The 6,834-nt window shown below is 37.6% G+C and overlaps 1 pseudogene; it reads left to right on the forward strand.

The window, feature by feature from the left end:
- The first annotated feature begins 3,786 nt into the window (after positions 1 to 3,786).
- LOC145540087 (U2 spliceosomal RNA) lies at positions 3,787 to 3,928 on the forward strand (annotated as a pseudogene).
- The last annotated feature ends 2,906 nt before the right edge of the window (positions 3,929 to 6,834 follow it).

Consider the following 6,834-nt stretch of genomic DNA (forward strand, 5'->3'; position numbering starts at 1 on the left):
GGAGCTGAGTGTGGCTCAGATCATGAACTCCTTGTTGCCAAATTCAGACTTAAATTGAAGAAAATAGGGAAAACCACTAGACCATTCAGGTATGACCTAAATCAAGTCCCTTTTGATTATACAGTGAAGTGAGAAACAGATTCAAGGGATTAGATCATATAGACAGAGTGCCTGAAGAACTATGGATGGAGGTTCATGACATTGTACAGGAGACAGAGATCAAAACTATCCCTAAGAAAAAGAAATGCAAAAAGGCAAAATGGTTGTCTGAGGAGGGCTTACAAATAGCTGGAAAAGAAGAGAAGGAAAAGCAAAGGAGAAAAGGAAAGATATACCCATTTGAATGCAGAGTTTCAAACAATAGCAAGGAGAGATAAGAAAGCCTTCCTCAATGATCAATGCAAAGAAATAGAGGAAAAGATTAGAATGGAAAGACTAGAGATCTCTTCAAGTAAATCAGAGATACCAAGGGAACATTTCATGAAAAGATGGGCACAATAAAGGACAGAAATGATATGGACCTAACAGAAGCAGAAGATATTAAGAAGAGGTGGCAAGAATACACAGAAGAACTATACAAAAGAGATCTTCATGACCCAGATAATCATGATGGTCCTGGAATGTGAAGTCAAGTGGGCCTTAGGAAGCATCACTATGAACAAAGCTAGTGGAGGTGATGGAATTCCAGTTAAGCTATTTCAAATTCTAAAGGATGATGCTGTGAAAGTGCTACACTCAATATGCCAGCAAATTTGGAAAAGTCAGCAGTGGCCACAGGACTGGAAAAGATCAGTTTTCATTCCAATCCCAAAGAAAGGCAATGCCAAAGAATGCTCAAACTACTGCATAATTGCACTCATCTCACATGCTAGTAAAGTAATGCTCAAAATTCTCCAAGCCAGGCTTCAACAGTATGTGAACTATGAACTTCCAGATGTTCAAGCTGGATTTAGAAAAGGCAGAGGAACCAGAGGTCAAATTGCCAGCATCCATTGGATCATCGAAAAAGCAAGAGAGTTCCAGAAAAACATCTACTTCTGCTTTATTGACTATGCCAAACCCTTTGATTGTGTGGATCACAACAAACTGTGGAAAATTCTTAAAAAGATGGAAATACCAGACCACCTGACCTGCCTCTTGAGAAATCTGTATGCAGGTCAGGAAGCAACAGTTACAACTACACATGGAAATAAATAAATAAAGATACTTAAAAAAGTGTATATGCCATATAATTGAGCATTTATCCCCCATTTCCAGTAGGAATTGTGTTATCAGGGCAACTAAATCATCTCAGGGCAACCAAATAATCTCAGCTAATGAGAAAAGTCTCATCTTTACAAAAGAATGACCGCTAATACAGATGTAGAATAAATGACAGAGCTAGACAATAACCATTTTGGAACCCTTAAAGAAAAGACTGTTTGAAACTAGGTCATCCATGAGTGTTGAAACCATTAGGTCAAGTGATGATAGAAGACAGGATGACAACATATCTGTTGCCAAATTACTACCCCACCAACTATTTGCTGGAAAAAAGAAAAAGGTAAACCACAGCATTGCAATAATGGAACCTGGGTGTCACCACTTTAACTCAGTGATTAATCTTAGGATTCTTTTTTAGTCAACAATCAAACATGATGTGTTTCCTAATGTATCGGAATGTGAAGCACATAGAATTACTTATGAAGTGTTCTTGCTAAAAATATTTATCCTGAATATAAACAAGCGATAGACCTGAATCTAAACCAGCTTTAGACCTCAATTCTGGTTTGCAGCATACACAAAAGGTTGAGAAAAATGTTAAAACAGTATCTAAAGAAAAAATTGGGCAAATCTAGAAGCGGGATATCCTACAATTATCATTAATATTTTAATGACACAAAAAGTGATGGGAGGGCTTTATTAAGATAAAAGAGACTAAAGAGAGAAAAAATAAACTCAAATGCAAAGAAATGAGTGGTTTTTGAAGATTAAATCTTACTTTGAATAAGCCAGCAGTAAATAGCATGCTGAAGACAACTGGAAAATTTTTTATATCAATAGAATATTCTATGATATTAAGGGAATTGCAGTTAACTTTATTAGGGTAATAATTGTATTGTGGTTATGTAGGAAAATTATTTGGAGTGAAGCAGTATGATGTCTCTATTTTATTTTACGATCAACAAATCACTTTCCTCCTTAGAAAGAAAAAAATCAACACTACTGACTTATTTCCTACAGGGTAAAATTCACACCCATTCCTGTAGCACAGAAAAATGCTCAAACTCTGATCTCAGTTTACATCTCCAGTCACTTGCTCTCACATAGCTTATGTTCTGAAGTCACTACACCTCTGTTTTTTGTCTATACCACAAGCCAATTTTTTTCTATGCAAGTTGCCCTTCTTTAGCTTCTCCATGTAACTGTTAAAATTGATGTCCATGTATATGTGTACTTTCACACATAAATACATGGTCACCAAAACTAATATTAAACATTTTAATTGTGTCACATATTGGCCATTATAAATTTATAAAACACATAAAGCCAGAAGGATTCATATGTATCATCGGGAAGAGGTTGGAAATCAAACTGTGAGTGGTTGTTAAAGTGGACTTAAATGTAAGGTTTCTGTATCTTTTTGAAAAAAAGGAAAATACTAGAAGAAAAATGACCAAATGGTAAAACTTAGATCAATTCAGGGTGCTCAGGATGTGTACTTGCATGTATCTTTTAAAATTTTCTCTTTTCTAAAAAAATTGCCTATCTGCAGACCACATTATATTGAACCACAGTCCAACTTATCAGTTGATAAATTCAGGCAATTTTCTTTATTTCTTTTTAGCCTGAGTCTCCTCATCTTTAACATGGGGATAATAATAGTATCTACTCCAGTAGGGTTATTGTGAGGATTAAACAAGTTAATATGTGTGAAGCACCAAAGCATTTAGCCAGTGCCTGACACAGAATAAGCACCTAATAAATATGTGATATTATGTGTTGAGATATGCTTTGTGACCTAGTTCATTGTCAGTTTTGATTAATTGTGAGCTTGAATAGAATGCTTGTTCTAGGTGTAGGTGTATTCACACACACTTGATCAACTTTGTCAATTGTGTTCTCATCTTCCATATTCTTTTCAATTTTTCATTTGCTTAATCTTTCAACAGAGAGATGTGCTGTGATCACACATCACAAATGATTGTGGATTTGTCCATTTATACTTATATTAATAAATCTTAATTATTTATAATTCTCTTAATTTTTAATACATATATTTGAGGCTATATTCAGTTCAGTTCAGTTCAGCTCAATCACTCAGTCGTGTCCGACTCTTTGCAACCCCATGAATCGCAGCACACCAGGCCTCCCCTGTCCATCACCAACTCCCGGAGTCTACCCAAACCCATGTCCATCGAGTCGGTGATACCATCCAACCATCTCATCCTCTGCCGTCCCCTTCTCCTCCTGCCCCCAATCCTTCCCAGCATTAGGTCTTTTCCAATGAGTCAACTCTTTGCATGAGGTGGCCAAAGTATTGGAGTTTCAGCTTCAACATCAGTCCTTCCAATGAACACCCAGGACTGATCTCCTTTAGGATGGACTGATTGGATCTCCTTGCAGTCCAAGGGATGGCCAAGAGTCTTCTCCAACAACACAGTTCAAAAGCATCAATTCTTCAGCACTCAGCTTTCTTCACCGTCCAACTCTCACATCCATACATGACCACTGGAAAAACCATAGCCTTGACCAGACGGATCTTTGTTGGCAGAGTAATGTCTCTGCTTTTCAATATGCTGTCTAATCGCTTCTCGGCCTTTTGGCTAAGATCAAGTGTAGTATCAATATGCTGTCTAGGTTGTTCATAACCTTCCTTCCAAGGAGTAAGCGTCTTTTAATTTCATGGCTGCAATCACCATCAGCAGTGATTTTGGAGCCCCCCAAAATAAAGTCTGACACTATTTCCACTGTTTCTCCATCTATTTGTCATAAAGTGATGGGACGAGATGCCATGATCTTAGTTTTCTGAATGTTGAGTTTTAAGCCAACTTTTTCACTCTCCTCTTTCACTTTCAACAAGAGGCTCTTTTAGTGCTGGCATGTGAGATGAGTGCAATTGTGTGGTAGTTTGAAGATTCTTTGCATTGCCTTTCTTTGGGATTGGAATGAAAACTGATTTTAACCATTTCTGTGGCCACTGCTGAGTTTTCCAAATTCCACCATTTCCAAATGGTGATCACACCACTGTAGTTATCCGGGTCATGAAGGTCTTTTTTGTACAGTTCTTCTGTGTATTCTTGCCACCTCTTCTTAATATCTTCTGTTTCTGTCCTCTATTGTGGCCATTTTTGCATGAAATATTCCCTTGGTATCTCTAATTTTCTTGAGGAGATCTCTAGTCTTTCCCATTCTATTCTTTTCCTCTATTTATTTGCATTGATCACTGAGAAAGGTATTCTTATCTCTCCTTGCTATTCTTTGGAACTCTACATTTAGATGGGTATATCTTTCCTTTCCTCCTTTGCGTTTTGCTTCTGTTCTTTTCTCAGCTATTTGTAAGCCCTCTTCAGACAACCATTTTGCCTTTTTGCATTTCTTTTTCTTGGGGATGGTCAGTTTTCTTCTAGTGGGTTTTAATATAATATATATTTTTTCATTCTTTCAGTTTTTTTAAGTCTTTAGTTTTAATGTTTTATAGTTTTATTTTTAAGTGGCTGAGTTTTCCTTTTTTTTCCAGTGTGATTATCTCTGTCTTTTTATAGGTAGAATCAATTACAGTTATTATGCTTCTCATATTTTTGCACAAATTTCTCTAATTTTTGTGTTTGTGTGATTTCTATTCTGATTTTCTCTGTTCTCTTATCTCCTTTTATTTTTAAAAATCTCCTTATGAATTGATCAAGCTTTTACTGTTCTCTTTTATTTCCCTTGACTGATTTGAAAGTTTAAAATTCCATTTCTATTCCTTTCGTAGTTTACCTTAAATTTTTAACATGAATTACTCTATTTAACAGAAACACAAGTGAGTTATTATCTCTACTCTCCTATTTAACATAAAGTTTTTAGATTGCCTTAACTCTAATTCCTCTCTACTAATTTGTTATTGTTTTCCAGGACTTTAGTTCTCCCTTAAATAGTAACTATTGTTACATTGGTTTTTACTCCCATTATTCATTATTATTATTATTATATATTTATGTAGGCAGTTATTCACTTAAACTTCCCTGTTCCTTTGCTCATGGTTCTTTCTTGTATCTTGATCTTTTCCGTAGAACATCTAGAAATTCTTCACCTGGACTTTGTTAGTCCGTTTTTATTTTAAAATGTCTTCAGTTGAGTCTTTTTTGTTTTTTTTGGCTGCACCAGCTCTTAATTGTGGCATGTGGGATCTAGTTCCCTGCTGCTGCTGCTGCTGCTGCTGCTAAGCCGCTTCAGTCGTGTCCGACTCTCTGTGACCACATAGACGGCAGCCCACCAGGCTCCCCCATTGCTGGGATTCTCCGGGCAAGAACACTGGAGTGGGTTGCCATTTCCTTCTCCAATGCATGAAAGTGAAAAGTGAAAGTGAAGTTGCTCAGTCATGTCTGACTCTTAGTGACCCCATCGACTGCAGCCTACCAGGCTCCTCCGTCCATGGGATTTTCCAGGCAAGAGTACTGGAGTGGGGTGCCACTGACTTCTCCGCTAGTTCCCTGACCAGGGATCAAAGCCAGACCTCATGTATTGGGAGCATGAAGTCTTAACCACTGGAGCACCAGGAAAGTCCTGAGTCTTATTCTGCTTTGCCAGTTCTCTCTTCAGCTATGTCAACCTGCTAAATATTGATAATTTAGTTCCTTGAGGGTTTTAAAATTTAATCACTGAAAAACAGACCAAGTGGCAGTTCAGGTGTTCATAATTGAAAGAAGATAATGCTAAGAGTGAAAACAAAGACCAGATAAACCCCTCCATCTAAGTGTTTGGAACAAGACCAAAAGAAGGACACTGCAGCCACAGAAATAACATAGCATCCTTGACTAATATGAACGACTAGTGCTTCTTTGCCAATGATAACTCCAGTCATGCTTTAATACTCCTGCTTTTCAGATAAAAATTATCAAGATACTCAATTGCCAAATTTCCTCCAGTTCTTGACAACATCTGATTCAGAACCACCCTCTGCTTTCTTAAACCCTACACATTTCACCTAGTTCAAGCACAAATTCTATAGTAAATCCCTCTCACAACTGGTCTGGTGTACCTTCTCCTTTGGCCTAACAAGCTAGATAAAGCGAGTGCTTTTGACTACAGGTGTGTTCCCGGTTAATGTGTTGTCCCTTACTATGTTTTTAGACTCTAAATGTTCTAGTTAATTATTTTGTGATTCTGACTGTTCTGTCTTCAGTTTTGATCACGTCTTTTCTGTCTTATGCTTTCTATTCCTTCTTTTATGGGGCTAGTTATTTTAAACATACTAAATTTTATCCAATTCAACTCTATCCAACACGTGTCTTTTTAAATAGTTGTTTATTTATTTGGCTATTCCGGGTCTTTGTTGTGGTGTGTGGGATCTTTGATCTTCATTATGGCACACGAGATCCTTAGCCACAGCAGGTGGGATCTAGTTCCCTAACCAGGGACTGAACCTGGGATGACTGCATTGGAAGCTTGGAGTCTTAGACGCTGGACCACGAGGGAAGTCTGCTATCTAATACTAGTCTTAACTGAAGTTGTAGGGATAATAATACCATCCTGTTGTTTCAGTTCAGTTCAGTTCAGTCGCTCAGTCGTGTCCGACTCTTTGCAACCCCATGAATTGCAGCACGCCAGGCCTCTCTGTCCATCACCAACTCCCGGTGTCTACCCAAACCC

The sequence above is a fragment of the Giraffa tippelskirchi genome, chromosome 2, assembly GCF_054371585.1.
Source record: "Giraffa tippelskirchi isolate mGirTip1 chromosome 2, T2T-mGirTip1v1.2.pri, whole genome shotgun sequence".
Lineage (NCBI taxonomy): Eukaryota > Metazoa > Chordata > Mammalia > Artiodactyla > Giraffidae > Giraffa > Giraffa tippelskirchi.